A 16,185-nucleotide genomic window follows, 5' to 3' on the forward strand; every position below is an offset into this window, starting at 1 on the left:
GCAGGAGAGCAGAGATGAGTGGACAAAGCACTTTACTCAGGCAATATTTAAAACAGGATGCAACCGCGTCACAAAACAAGTGCCCAAAGAACAAGTGAGGAAGTGAACAAGTGAGTCCTGGCAGCCACAAAGCACGGGTACGAAAACACAACCCGGCATACACCACCCGGAAGCGTACCAACCTGAAAAAAAACTATTCTGGGGCCAAGCTTCCTGCAATCCAGGACCTATATAATAGGCTGTGTCAGAGGTAAGCCCATAAAATGGTCAGAGACTCCAGTCACCCAAGTCATAGACTGTGTTCTCTGCTACCACATGGCAAGTGGTTAACGGTGCTCCAAGTCTAGGACCAAAAGGCTCCTTAACAGCTTCTACATCCAAGCTATAAGCTACTGAACAGTTAATCAAATGGTCACCAGGTTACCTTGACACCCCCGATCCACCTCCATTTGTTTTGTACACTGCTGCTACTCGCTGTTTATTAACTATGCATAGCCACTTCACCCCTACCTACATGTATAAATGACCTCTAATCTGTACCCCCGCACACTGACTCGGAACCGGTACCCCTTGTATGTAGCCTCGTTATTGTGTTACTTTTTATATATTTTTTTTACTTCAGTTTATTTGGTAAATATTTTCTTAACTCTCCTTGAACTGCACTGTTGGTTAAGGGCTTGTAGTAAGTAAGCATTTCACGGTAAGGTCTACACTTGTTGTATTCGGCGCACGTGACAAATAAAATTTGATTTGATTTGATCACACGTATAGCACACGGTTGACTCCGGCACACTGCTGCTTCAGCTCACTCGTTCCTTGCTCTGTCCTATCCATAGAAACCCAAAAACATGAGGACTGGTACTGTTCAACTCCTTAACACTTAACAACTGCTTCACTGAACGCATGTCATAAACGAGAAACAATTAGAGATTAGAGCAACAGCGTTTTGCTGGTAGTTAGCTGTAGTTACTGTACATAACTGCTAATGGATATTCAAATGTATAGTTCCTGGCTGTTCCCCAGCTATCTGCACACCATAGGTGGGGAACAGCAGTCAGCTGCAGTGCAGCAGTTGTATAATGTTTGTAAAAATGAATTTGCCCAGAGGTATAGGTTGATGTAGGCCATGCAATAGAGCAGTGCCCTGTCCCAGTTTGTAGTTGTAAATCAAGCTAACACTACAGAAACCGGAGATGGGCCGTTCTGGCTCGGATACTTGCAGATTGATATTAAGTCAAATGATGTGGGTTGAATCACTTTCCAGGATAAATTGCATAGAGACACAGACTGCCTCATTTTGTTGGACCAGTTAAATATTTGGGATTTCCTCTCCTGGTCTTCCCTTTCAGACTGGGTTCAGATGAAAACAAAGGCACTGCAACATTTTACCAGAGGGTCTTCATACTCTATCTCTCTTTTCCATCTCTCTCTGTCTCCCTCGCTCTCTTCATGTCCGTCCGTCTGTCCGTCCGTCTGTCCGTCCGTCTGTCTCCACCATTTTCTACACACACATCTGGTTGTCAAAAGCCTTCAGCCATCCTGAACTACAAGTGCTCTTGGTATTATATCTGTTTCTATTTGAATGCTCACTACATCTCAGCTTAAACACTACTTTATGGACATACAACCACAAGACAGCCCTGCTAAGCCCAACCAACCAGCTTGTCAAAAACCATTGACTAATATTAATACCATGCTGGTATTGTTAACAGCCAATTTGCTAAAACAAAAGTGAATCTAAAAATGTCAGGATATAATGTCTGGCGTGTTTTACCTGATGTAGTTTCAATTTTAACTCTCCAACGGTCTCTCTTGCATACAATAAATATTAATTTCAACATGAAAAAACTGTTTAATTATGTTAAGGTTCAATGAAATAATACTGTAACAGCTCATGTTCTCATTTCTGGTGACAAACAACGTGCTGCTCTTTTGGAGAGAGCTCGATCTGCTTTTAGCACACCCTTGAGAATCACACGAAGCACTCCTCAATATGCATTTCATGTTTTATTACGGCAGGTATACACACTGACATTTTTTCAAATGCTGTTTACTTACCAAGAAATCCCCTGGGCAAAACTCAAGGATAGCTGACATATCAACCCCCTGGGCAAAACTCAAGGATAGCTGACATATCAACCCCTGGGCAAAACTCAAGGATAGCTGACATATCAACCCCCTGGGCAAAACTCAAAACTCAAGATAGCTGACATATCAACCCCTGGGCAAAACTCAAGGATAGCTGACATATCAACCCCCTGGGCAAAACTCAAGGATAGCTGACATATCAACCCCCTGGGCAAAACTCAAGGATAGCTGACATATCAACCGCCTGGGCAAAACTCAAGGATAGCTGACATATCAACCCCCTGGGCAAAACTCAAGGATAGCTGACATATCAACCCCCTGGGCAAAACTCAAGGATAGCTGACATATCAACCCCCTGGGCAAAACTCAAGGATAGCTGACATATCAACCCCTGGGCAAAACTCAAGGATTAGCTGACATATCAACCTCCTGGGCAAAACTCAAGGATAGCTGACATATCAACCCCCAGGGCAAAACTCAAGGATTAGCTGACATATCAACCTCCTGGGCAAAACTCAAGGATAGCTGACATATCAACCCCCTGGGCAAAACTCAAGGATTAGCTGACATATCAACCCCCTGGGCAAAACTCAAGTATAGCTGACATATCAACCCCCCTGGGCAAAACTCAAGGATTAGCTGACATATCAACCTCCTGGGGAAAGTCAGAGATAGCTGATATATTAACTCTCTGGGGGAAACTCAGAGATAGCTGACATATCAACCTCCTGGGGGAAACTCAGAGATAGCTAACATATCAACCTCCTGGGGGAAACTCAGAGATAGCTGACATATCAACTCTCTGGGGGAAACTCAGAGATAGCTGACATATCAACCTCCTGGGGGAAACTCAGAGATAGCTGACATATCAACTCTCTGGGGGAAACTCAGAGATAGCTGACATATCAACGTCCTGGGGAAACTCAGAGATAGCTAACATATCAACTCTCTGGGGGAAACTCAGAGATAGCTAACATATCAACTCCCTGGTAGAAACTCAGAGATAGCTAACATATCAACTCCCTGGGGGAAACTCAGAGATAGCTAACATATCAACTCTCTGGGGGAAACTCAGAGATAGCTAACATATCAACTCCCTGGGGGAAACTCAGAGATAGCTAACAGATCAACTTCCTGGGGGAAACTCAGAGATAGCTAACATATCAAAAACCCTCCAAACAATGTTGAGTGTCTTCCCAAAACAATGAGCCAGGGGTGATATATGCCAAAGTTTACATTTATTTCAGCAATGTTGCAGACTCATAGGTTTGCATTTATGCCTTGTAAAGAGCAATGCACGCTACTGTGTAGATACATGGCCTCCAATCTAAAAAATATAATTATTAATTTTTTTGAAGAGCCACCCTCTAATGCATTACAACCCCTTAGCCCCTTTCCAATTCCAATTCATGCCTACAAGGACTTCAATGTGTTTGGACAGTGGCAGTACCCTACATCAATCCAGGTGCTATTGAACCAGTTCCAAGTTCCACAGCTGAGCGAGAGGGAGAAATCGACTCTGACCTCTTTTAACACTGAAGTCCAGAAAGCCTAGCTGCCAGTCAAACGATTTCAAGGTAAGAACATAACTCAGGTACTCAGGTCCTAGGGAAAGTAGAAATCCAATTTTTCCTCCGCCTCCTTCTCAGATCTTCCGTCAAGTCCTCCGAGATGAGTTATACGAGCTCGGCAAATCTGAACAGAACATTTTCATTTAGATTTTCTTACCTCCAGTCAGAAGAGGTAGCTCTGAGCTTTTAGTAATCTATGCAGAGCTATAACATGAATATTGATGGGGCATTTTTCAAACTGCTGTCAACTCTGGTGAACAAGGTTGATTCACGCCTAATAGAAATCAACCCCCGCTGCCTTTGAACGTTTTAAACAGAAACAAAACATGATTAATTAATCAGATATTTTCTTTGTGTTGGACCACTGTTCATTTGAGTTTGTTAGTAAGGCTATCATCTTCATTCTACATGTTCTCTCGTTTCCCTCCTTTCATGCAAATTCTGAAAATGGTTAGTGGATTGATCAAAACATTGTTTTTACTCATTTGAAGTCGACTGACTGATTCCCCACAAGTTTACTAACAATATTATTTTACCTCATCTATTCTTGAGGGAGCCATTTTGTTGTTCTCCTAGTTTGCTGCTCTCTATCAAACCCGTTCCTAGACACAGACCACTGGGAAAATACAAATGTACCAAATACAAATATGCCCCTAGAACCATTTGCTGTGATTGTTTTGCATAACTCTGCTTGGGAATGCTAATCAGAGGGAATGATTGTACGGTTGAGGAAATTGTTGATTGAAGTGGTAACAAACTTGACCTAACCAAACATACACTTATAAGGCAATGACAATTTCACAGCATTAGACCACCTGAAGCTTTGATCTTACACGAATGTTGACTAGACTGGTGATTTGTGACCTCACAGTAAACTATAAGTGGGATGTGTGGGACATCATTAAACTATGACATGCAATGTCCCATGTATGCTACGCTAATGGCTACGTAAACAGACAATGGTACAGCAGCACTAAGTTGTCAGACTCCCTTATTCACCTCACTTTACAGCTACCTAGCTAGATAATATTCACCAGATATTCATTCCAGGTCTAAACATATGATCCGTGTTTGGTGGTGTTACCTGAAATAGATTACAATTACTAATTGTATCTATTAAAAGCAAAGTGTTACATTACAGCAATGTAAAGTAGCGCGTTAAATTACTCTCGTGAATTCTCCAAAACTCACTGTTTGACTGTTGGAGGGAGAGAGCTGCACACACTACTGTCCTTCGCTAGCCTACAAGTGCTCCGCCATCATATGGGCTAAAAATGAAGTTGGTGTTGAGCCGTCTTGTCTGAAAATGGTTGGGGTCCTAGGAGACGATTCAGATTAAGGATAAACAAGCCTTTCCTACACAGTTGGTATTAAGACTTACCTTATCCAGACATGTAACGCGTTCTACAGGTATGGCTACCTTGCGGACACTGAATAGATTTAATCCAACCAATGAAAACTCTCCCACATGTTGGCCAACATATTTCTTTTTGTGGAGTTTTTCCTTCAATAAGGTTTTCAGTGCATTTATCCTAAGCCATCCCTTTAAATATTGTATACCCTTTAGTTAGAATTTTCAAATGAAATCAAATTGTATTTGTCACATACACGTGTTTAGCAGATGTTATTGGTCACATACACATGTTTAGCAGATGGTACATACACATGTTTAACAGATCACATACTGTTTAACAGATCAGCAGATGTTAATCCCATTTCACTGAGTCTGTTTTTTGTCATGCCTTTCCTGTGTTCTGTCCTGGAGTGTTTTTTCCGGCATCCTGGAACGCACCCTGTCTGGTTGCCGGGCAATATAGCCAGTTGGGAGTTCTGATTACCCGCACCTGTATCCCATCAGCTATCTGCACACCTGGTCCTGATCATCATCTCTCCTCTTCAAAAGCTCTGACCTGACATCCATTCCCTGCCGGATCGTTAGCCATGAACAGTATGTTGTGCCATAGTATCAGCCTCAAGTTGGATAGAATTTGTTTTGTTGTTTGTTATGTATCGCTTGTCTTAAACTTACCTCCGTTTGTTCTGTCTTCAGTTACTCACCCGGATCATTTACCCCATTCCCGCCTGGTCGTCGGAGGATTCCGCTACCCCATTGGATCCACCTATTTACTCCCATCAACTCACCACCGCTGCCCGCTACGCCACCTGGATATATCTACCCATTCACATTCACTTGTAAATAAATACTCACCTTCTTCCTACTCCCCTTGTCCTGGTCTGCTTCTGGGTTCATTTTGAAAGAACGTGACACATACACATGTTTAGCAGATGTTATTGGTCACATACACATGTTTAGCAGATGTTATTGGTCACATACACGTGTTTAACAGATGTTATTGGTCACGTGTTTAACAGATGTTATTGGTCACATACACATGTTTAGCAGATGTTATTGGTCACGTGTTTAGCAGATGTTATTGGTCACATACACAGATGTTTAACAGATGATTATTGGTCACATACATGTTTAGCAGATGTTATTGGTCACATACATGTGTTTAACAGATGTTATTGGTCACATACATGTGTTTAACAGTGTTATTGGTCACAGTGTTTAACAGATGTTATTGGTCACATACACATGTTTAGCAGATGTTATTTCAACAGATGTTATTGGTCACATACATGTTATTGGTCACATACACATGTTTAGCAGATGTTATTGGTCACATACACGTGTTTAGCAGATGTTATTGGTCACGTGTTTAACAGATGTTATTGGTCACATACACATGTTTAGCAGATGTTATTGGTCACGTGTTTAGCAGATGTTATTGGTCACATACACATGTTTAGTAGATGTTATTGGTCACATACACATGTTTATCAGATGTTATTGGTCACATACACATGTTTAGCAGATGTTATTGCGGGTGTAGCAAAATGCTTGTGTTTCTAGCTACAACAGTGCAGTAACATCTAACAAGTAATATTTAACAATACATTCAATCTAAAGTAGAATATATGGAAAGAACGGGTTCTGAATACCGACGAAAATAAGCAATCTAAATAAATGGACATTTATCTCAGTTTCAGCACCATTTGGGAGCCTCCAGGTTTAATCTGCTACGTGTGGTCTGTGTTCTGTAATGATTAAAATAGGCTACATGTCCTAAATTACTGTACACCGTTAGCCTAATATGATCCAGTAATGCTATTGACCCTCAGGAACAAATACACTGTATGTGAGTATTTACTGACGGTGGTTGCTGAAAGTTGCTAACATTTAACATGGTACATATTCTATAGCACATAAATCAACTCGGTATGTTCGGCGCTACAGAAACCTACAGCTTGGGTCTCAAAATTTCATGTCCGTAAATTATGAGGAAATACAATCCGATGTTGGCCAAACGCTGCCTGGATATCTGAATTCAGAGACTCTGACACCCAAACGACACATTTTTATTGTCCATCTTACAAAGAGAAAAAAACAATAGCTGAAACCAGAAGGCTTCCTCCCACATTTTTCTCAATCAAAGAACAACCTTTCTAATCTCTCGCCCTTTTTCTTACTTTATCTCACAAGCTGTCCTGGCGTAAAACACCCACACTCACAAACATACGCATGTTCACACACGTACACACATATACACACAGATGCACAAAAAAACACACACACACACACTTCTCCAGTGGTGTTTTGTGGAAAGCCTGGAGGGGGACTTGTGCCTAATCCCTCTCAGTGAGCAGGAAACCGCAACAGATATAATGTCTGTAGGAGGGACATATTTAGCTGCCTCTCTCTTTCCATGGGGCTGGCAGTGTAATCAACACCACCTTGCCTATTGTCAGATAAAGCAAATAGAGCTGCCAAAAGACATCTTGTTTTAGTGCAGACTCTGCATATGCATTCCAGCACGTAAACATTATCTAATGGGACAATTCGACACAGCCATGCTTTCATATTTTCTGTCAACAGAAATAGTCCAAATGGCTTTGTTTGATGTTTCCAAGTAACTACTATTTCAAATCGTAAAACAATATTCACACTATACTGAGTGAAGACATTAAACCCCAAACAAGCGTTTTATATACCACCTAGCAATCACTTATTGAACCACTGGTGGTCAAATTAAATGTAATAATTTATCGCAAAGCACTGTAAAGAAACGACAACAAAAAAATTTTTTTTTAAACAACATAGTTGATCATCATGAGTAGATCGACGTTCAGGAGACTGAATGTGGAGAACGTGAGGTCAGCAGAGGGAGGAGGTTATCAAAGGGGAGAGCTAGGAGCACACAGGCAGAAGGCTGCACGTTGTCATCACATTGTCTCGCCATCTGTGGCTTCGCAAGTAGGACTCAGTCCAACAAAGTCAGAGTTCCATACTAGCCACTGGACTAGAAGCTAGCTAACTACTCTTCAGTACTACCAAAATACAGCACCCACTTGGGTGATGCTACGGCAGTCACGATGCGACAGAAGCAGCCTTATAGTCGAGTCCTCATGGTAATTTGTCATCTCTGTACACCTCTGTATTTTGTCTACTCTCCATCCTCAACCTCCAGACAGTTGGCATAATCTAATCCAAACATTGCCTGCTAGCAAGCTAACATAAGCTAGCTAGCTAGTTAGCTAGCCAAAAACCAAGTGCCAACTTCAGTCTGGAAAACGTGCTGGATTCAAACTATTCAGTCTATAATAATAAGCTAAACCAATAGTTAATTAATAAAAACAATACGTTTGTAGAGAAAAATTATATAAAAAATGTATTATTACAAATATTTACAAAATGTACAGGAGTTCTCTGCCTAGGTGACCTCAAGGTGTTATGGCAAGCATAAAATGTGGACATGTGTTGACAGCCAATAAGTTAAACAGCCCTACAGTGCAAGGACCATGGCCAATTCACAGTCACCATACTGCTGTAAGTGATGTCGGCCACAGTCTGTTGTAGAACCGGTGAGCAAAATGAGTTGCTACCACAGGCTACAATAAACATGCTATCAGTGTCTGTTTTCCCCCCCAAAAATGTAAGACCAATTCCAAAATGATGGGGTGGCAGGGTAGCCTAGGGGTTAGAGAGTTGGACTTGTAACTGAAAGGTTGCAAGTTCAAATCCCTGAGCTGACAAGGTACAAATCTGTCGCTCTGCCCCTGAACAGGCAGTTAACCCACTGTTCCTAGGCCGTCATTGAAAATAAGAATTTGTTCTTAACTGACTTGCCTAGTAAAATAAAGGTAAAATATTACAAAATTAAATGTCAGTATAAGGATGGGTAAAGCAATGACACACACAGCAAAAACTATTTCATTTTATTATAATTGACTTTCAAATTGTTGTCGTTCTTTGGGAGGTGGAAAGTCTTTGAAACAACCCTGGAAATAGTGTCTCGATTGGAACAAACAGTTTGAATTTAATGAGATCTTGCAGGTTACTGCTGCATTTCTTAAAACGCTACTAACTGCAGATTAAATGCACCTGTGGGCTAAACTAAGCTTGATTGCAGTTTTAAAAAAACAGAAGGATAAACCAGCCAATAAGTTGTTCTCTCGTTGTATAAAAATACTTATAAGAATATTGAAGTAATATGCCTATATTTCATTCAAATGTTTCACGTTAAATTATAAAATAATATATGTAATTCAAAATAACTTTATAGACTATATTTTCATTTGATCAAAATATATAGATTACATTGAACTCAATCACAAATTCCTTGATCTTGTTACACATTTCAATAATGGAATGTCCAATGATATTTTATCCCCGATCACGATAAGAAATTACCATCTCTGAAACCAATAAAATAATAACACCAAAATTAATTTCCATTCATACGTGTCGACTAAATTGCCACAGTAGATTTTATGTGGTAAATGAGGAAATAATGTGCTTCAACTGTCAAATACAGTAGATAAATCCTCTGTCGTGTGCTCATTAACTTTTTATGGCCGCAGGGGCAGTATTGAGTAGCTTGGATGAAAAGGTGTCCATTGTAAACGGCCAGCTCCTCAGTCTCAGTTGCTAATATATGCATATTGGATAGGATAGGTATTGCTTTTCCCTCTCCTACTGTGAAAGACATTTGCGGTTGATATATTATTTATTATATATTTTAAAATCAACCTGAGGATTGATTATAAAAAACGTTTGACATGTTTCTGTGGACATTATGGAAACTATTTGGATTTTTCGTCTGCGTTGTCGTGACCGCACTTTCCTGTGGATTTCTGAACATAACGCGACAAACAAACTGAGGTATTTTGGATATAAAAATCATCTTTATGGAACAAACGGAACATTTGTTGTGTAACTGGGAGTCTCGTGAGTGAAAACATCCGAAGCTCATCAAAGGTAAACGATTAATTTGATTGCTTTTCTGATTTTGTTGATCAAGCTTCCTGATGCTAAGTGTACTCAATGTTTTGTTGTGCGATCGATAAATTTCCACAAACGCTTGGATTGCTTTCGCTGAAAAGCGTAATTTCAAAATCTGACACGATAGGTGGATTAACAAAAGACTAAGCTGTGTTTTCCTATATTGCACTTGTGATTTCATGAAAATAAATATTTGTAGTGTTGGCAAGGTGTCTTGCCAATAATTCTCAATGTTGTCTCTGAAATACTTACACCTTGGGGATCATCTAAAAATAGTACCTCTAATCAAATACAGCATGCATAAAAAGCTGCCATTCCATTCAGTGGAAATAAATGAAGAATATAAAATATAATTTTCTGCATTGACTGACCTTCATGTCTTAGAGTAATGATGAACTGTAATTTCTCTTTAATTATTTGAGCTGTTCTTTCCATAATATGGACTTGGTCTTTTACCAAATAGGGCTAGCGTCTGTATACTACCACTACCTTGTCACAACACATTCCACAAATTAACTTTTAACAAGGCACACCTGTTAATTGAAATTCATTCCAGGTGACTACCTCGTGAAGCTGGTTGAGAGAATGCTAAGAGTGTGCAAAGCTGTCATCAAGGCAAAGGGTGGCTAATTTGAAGAATCTCATATATAAAATATATATTTTGATTTGTTTATCATTTTTATGGTTACTACATGATTCCATATGTTTTATTTCATAGCTTTGATGTCTTCACTATTATTCTACAATGTAGAAAATAGTCATAAAAAAATACAAACCCTTGAATGAGTAGGTGTGTCCAAACTTTTGACTGTTATTTGTAAAGTATTTTGTCTGTAATATCTTTTTCGTTATATGTCGGACCCCAGTAAGAATCGCTGTCGACAATAAATCAAAATCAAAATCCTGTTGCTGCTGGCCCAAATGACATCTGTAGTAGTGGAACACTTTAGGACTTTTGGTATACAGTATATTATGAAACATGTACACTGAATAAGAACACACACCAAGGAAAGTGTTACTTTTCTATTTTTTTGGGGCACAAATTCTTAATTGCTTTGTGGTGGATTATATTAAGAAAGTAAATGTGCGACCCCTTGCAACATACAATAGCTATAAATTACTCCTTAGCATTTTGGCTCTACTTGACAGCATCACCATGCCTTTGGACTGTAGGAAAGGGGGGTGAGAGGTCAGAGGAAATTTAAGGTAAAATGGTTGGACTAATGAGTCCATTAGTCCAGGTCTTGGAGAAACCTCTTTATGGAATTAGTTTGATGAATGTCTCCTAATGTCTGCCGCTATTAATTCCCTTATTCCCTTGGCCATGCAAATAGCTGGAGCTTCATAATTTGTGCCTGATAAAGAATCACGCAAGTGCAACAATGTATGCAGCCTGCTAAGCCTGGTATGGCACACTTCAAGGCCTGCCAAGCCAGATGTGGCACACCTAAAGGCCTGCCAAGCCAGATGTGGCACACCTAAAGGCCTGCCAAGCCAGATGTGGCACACCTAAAGGCCTTCCCATGCATAATTTCTCTCTCTCTCTTATCTGGGTTTTATTGAAAGCATTAACAGCAGTATCTTAATGTGATTCACACAGTATCATAATATGATTCAAACAGTATCTTAATGTGATTCACACAGTATCATAATATGATTCAAACAGTATCTTAATGTGATTCACACAGTATCATAATATGATTCAAACAGTATCTTAATACTACAGTATATCATGTACCTACAGTATATCATGTAGCTACGGTATATCATGTACCTACATTATATCATGTACCTACAGTAGATCATGTACCTACAGTATATCATGTACCTACAGTATATCATGTACCTACAGTATATCATGTACCTACAGTATATCATGTAGCTACGGTATATCATGTACCTACAGTATATCATGTACCTACAGTATATCATGAGGTGCAACGGCAATTGCCTGACCACGGAACATAAGTTGTCATTTCCTGTTAATTTCCTGACAAATCTACATGTTGAATCTAACCTGATCCCAGATCTGTTTGTAATGATAATGAGCGACAAGGAGTTGGAAAATTACCACTAACATACTGGTACTCAGTCTTCATCAACACCCAGGCCCAGCAGGGGATCTACAGCGCATGGTCACCGTTCATCAACACCCAGGCCCAGCAGGGGATCTACAGCGCATGGTCACCGTTCATCAACACCCAGGCCCAGCAGGGGATCTACAGCGCATGGTCACCGTTCATCAACACCCAGGCCCAGCAGGGGTATCTACAGCGCATGGTCACCGTTCATCAACACCCAGGCCCAGCAGGAATCTAACCTGGATCTACAGCGCATGGTCACCATACTGGTTCATCAACACCCAGGCCCAGCAGGGGATCTACAGCGCATGGTCACCGTTCATCAACACCCAGGCCCAGCAGGGGATCTACAGCGCATGGTCACCGTTCATCAACACCCAGGCCCAGCAGGGGATCTACAGCGCATGGTCACCGTTCATCAACACCCAGGCCCAGCAGGGGATCTACAGCGCATGGTCACCGTTCATCAACACCCAGGCCCAGCAGGGGATCTACAGCGCATGGTCACCGTTCGTGTCGGTCCATCTTGTCTTTTAGACATTACAATTATTTTCAATAAGGTGACCAGACGTCCCCGTATTCCAGGGACAGTACCTCCTTTTTTGGAAATGTTCCTGGTTAGCCAACAGACAGAAAAAAAGCAGCTCTGCGATTAAATCGTGGCTGATATGTGAATAATGGGAAGTACACATCCACCCCCCCACACACACACACAAAAGTCCCTTAAAACAAATGGGTGAATATAAATGTTTATGCCCAACGACTTAGCTACTAGCTAGCTACTTCTGGCTATGCTGCTCCTGTCAGCAGCAAAGTCACCATCAGACAACAATAATTGCTGTTTAACTGGAGGCAAATGTTTTATGCGTTGTCTGACTATGTTTCAGCTGACAGCTGCTCTGTACCCTGTCTGGCTATGTTTCAGCTGCTCCGTACCCTGTCTGGCTATGTTTCAGCTGCTCCGTACCCTGTCTGGCTATGTTTCAGTTGCTCCGTACCCTGTCTGGCTATGTTTCAGCTGCTCCGTACCCTGTCTGGCTATGTTTCAGCTGCTCCATACCCTGTCTGGCTATGTTTCAGCTGCTCCGTACCCTGTCTGGCTATGTTTCAGCTGCTCCGTACCCTGTCTGGCTATGTTTCAGCTGCTCCGTACCCTGTCTGACTATGTTTCAGCCGCTCCGTACCCTGTCTGGCTATGTTTCAGCTGCTCGGTACAATGTCTGATTCGTAGTAATGTGGATGAGACAAACCTTCATTGTTTCCATTGTGCCAGCTGTATTACTTTGTTGTAAACATCCAGCTGTCCCTTGCGTGTTAGGACATTTCAGTAGGATAGTAATGGTCTCTCTCTCTCTCTCTCTCTCTCTCTCTCTCTCTCTCTCTCTCTCTCTCTCTCTCTCTCTCTCTCTCTCTCTCTCTCTCTCTCTCTCTCTCTCTCTCTCTCATATTATCCTGGCATCTATTGTTGCATGTCCCCAAATCAACTTGTTCATATGTGTGTGTGCGCAGTGATCCGAGACTAATTTTAAAACCTTGTTCTAACAGACCTGTGCCAGGCACAAGTGTCAGCTCTTTAATTAAATGCTAAGGCAGATTAGGTGACATTACTACGAGAAATCTAGCGCAGCAGAGGACGACGGTAAAAAACGCCGGTTGTCACTGCCAGGCCCCTATGGCCACGTTAATGGGACCCATATGAACGGGTAACTGCTTTGGCACCTCACCAGCTTAGATACGCACGCACGCACGCACGCACACACACACACACACACACACACACACACACACACACACACACACACACACACACACACACACACACACACACACACACACACACACACACACACACACACACACACACACACACACACACACACACACACACACACACACACACACACACCAAGCAGTTCAGGGGGGTTCTAATAAGCTAACATACGGAATAATTTTAAGATGGTCATACCAAGGATAATTTTGCTATTTGTTTATTTTAGGAACCCTTTAAGTATAAAGATATTATTCATATTAATATATATATATATCTTTACCTTTATCTAACTAGTCAAGTGAGATAACACAATCATGAGGTAACCAAAGAAGTTAAATAAATATTTCAGACTCTTCAAAGTAGCCACCCTTTGCCTTGATGACAGCTTTGCACACTCTTGGCATTTTCTCAAGCAGCTTCACCTGGAATGCTTTTCCAACAGTCTTGAAGGTGTTCCCACATATGCTGAGCAGTAGTTGGCTGGTTTTCCTTCACTGTGGTCCAAATCATCCCAAACCATCTCAATTGAGTTGAGGCCGGGTGATTGTTGAGGCTGGTTATCTGATGCAGCACTCCATCACTCTCCTTCTTGGTCAAATAGCCTTTACACAGCCTGGGTGTGTGTTAAGTCATTGTCCTGTTGAAAGACAAATGGTAGTCCCACTAAGCGCAAAACAGATAGGATGGCCTATCACTGCAGATTGCTATGGTAGCCATGCTTTTTAATTGTGCCTTAAATTCGAAATAAATTACAGACACACAATCAAACATCCTTCTCCATGCTTCATGGTGGGAAATACACATGTGGAGATCACCCATTCACCCACTACATGTCTCACAGCCATACTGGTTGCAACCAAATATCTCGAATTTGGAATTATCAGACCAAATGACAGATTTCCACTGATCTAATGTCCATTGCTCGTATTTCTTGGCCCAAGCAAGTCTTCTTATTATTGGTGTCCTTTAGTAGTGGTTTCTTTGCAGCAATTCGACCACGATGACCTGATTCACGCAGTGTCCTCTCAACAGTTGATGTCTGTTACATGAACTTTGTGAAGCATTTATTTGGGCTGCAATTGCTGAGGTTAGTAACTCTAATGAACTTATCCTCGGCAACAGAGGGAACTCTGGGTCTTCCATTCCTGTGGTGGTCCTCATGAGAGCCAGTTTCATCATAGTGCTTGATTGTTATCGCGACTGCACTTGAAGAAACTTTCAAAGTGCTTTACATTTTCTGCAGTGACTGACATTCATGTCTTAAAGTAATGATGGACTGTCAGTAATCTTTGATTATTTGAGCTGTTCTTTCCATAATATGGACTTGGTCTTTTACCAAATAGGGCTATCGTCTGTATACTAACATTACCTTGTCACAACACAACTGATTGGCTCAAGTGCATTAAGAAGGATTGTAGTAATTCCACAAATTAACTTTTAACAAGGCACACCTGTTCATTGAAATGCATTCCAGGTGACTACCTCATGAAGCTGGTTGAGAGAATGCCAAGAGTGTGCAAAGCTGTCATCATGTCAAAGGGTGACTACTATGAAGCATCTCAAATTTAAAATATATTTCTCTGTGCTGTGTCTGACTGACCTCTATGTAAAAGCTCTCTCTGTGCTGTGTCTGACTGACTGCTATGTAAAAGCTCTCTGTTGACTTTCGGCTTATTATTTGGTAGTGTAGCAGGCTCCTGTGAGGTGAGTGTCTAATGCCCTCTGCAGCGGGGGACAGCGGTAGTGACAGTAATGTACATTAAATGGAGCAGAATGGTTGAAAGGTACTGGGCAGAGTCCTCGGGTGGTGTACCTTTACAGAAATCTCTTGACATGGCCACCCACCAACCTCCTCCACTCCACTACCACCCTCACTGGTTATTACCTATCCTTTTATATAAGTTACAAGAAGTTGGTTATGATTAGAGCAAGATATAAAGACTCACACACTGGCTCAATCAAAAGGCCACCATGACTCTCGGTGTGTGGAAGAAACTGTGTTTATTCAAGGTTTTCAATACATTTGTTAGTCAGTGCCTCTGTCACAGCACAAACAGATGGGATAAGTCTGTAAGAGGGTTGGAATACATTGTAAGGTGTTATCATAGAGACCTTTGGATAAAAATCAATGGCACATCAGCAATGAGGCCATCATGTACAGTACCAGTCAGAAGTTGGGACACCTAATCATTCAAGGGGTTTTTCTTTACTTTCACGGTTTTCTTGCGGTGAAGGCGAGTCGGACCAAAATGCAGCGTGGTAATTTTGATACATGTTTAATAACCAAATAAACACGAACAATACAAAAACAATAAACGTAACATGAAA

The sequence above is a fragment of the Oncorhynchus gorbuscha genome, linkage group LG04 (genome assembly GCF_021184085.1).
Source record: "Oncorhynchus gorbuscha isolate QuinsamMale2020 ecotype Even-year linkage group LG04, OgorEven_v1.0, whole genome shotgun sequence".
Classification (NCBI taxonomy): Eukaryota; Metazoa; Chordata; class Actinopteri; order Salmoniformes; family Salmonidae; genus Oncorhynchus; species Oncorhynchus gorbuscha.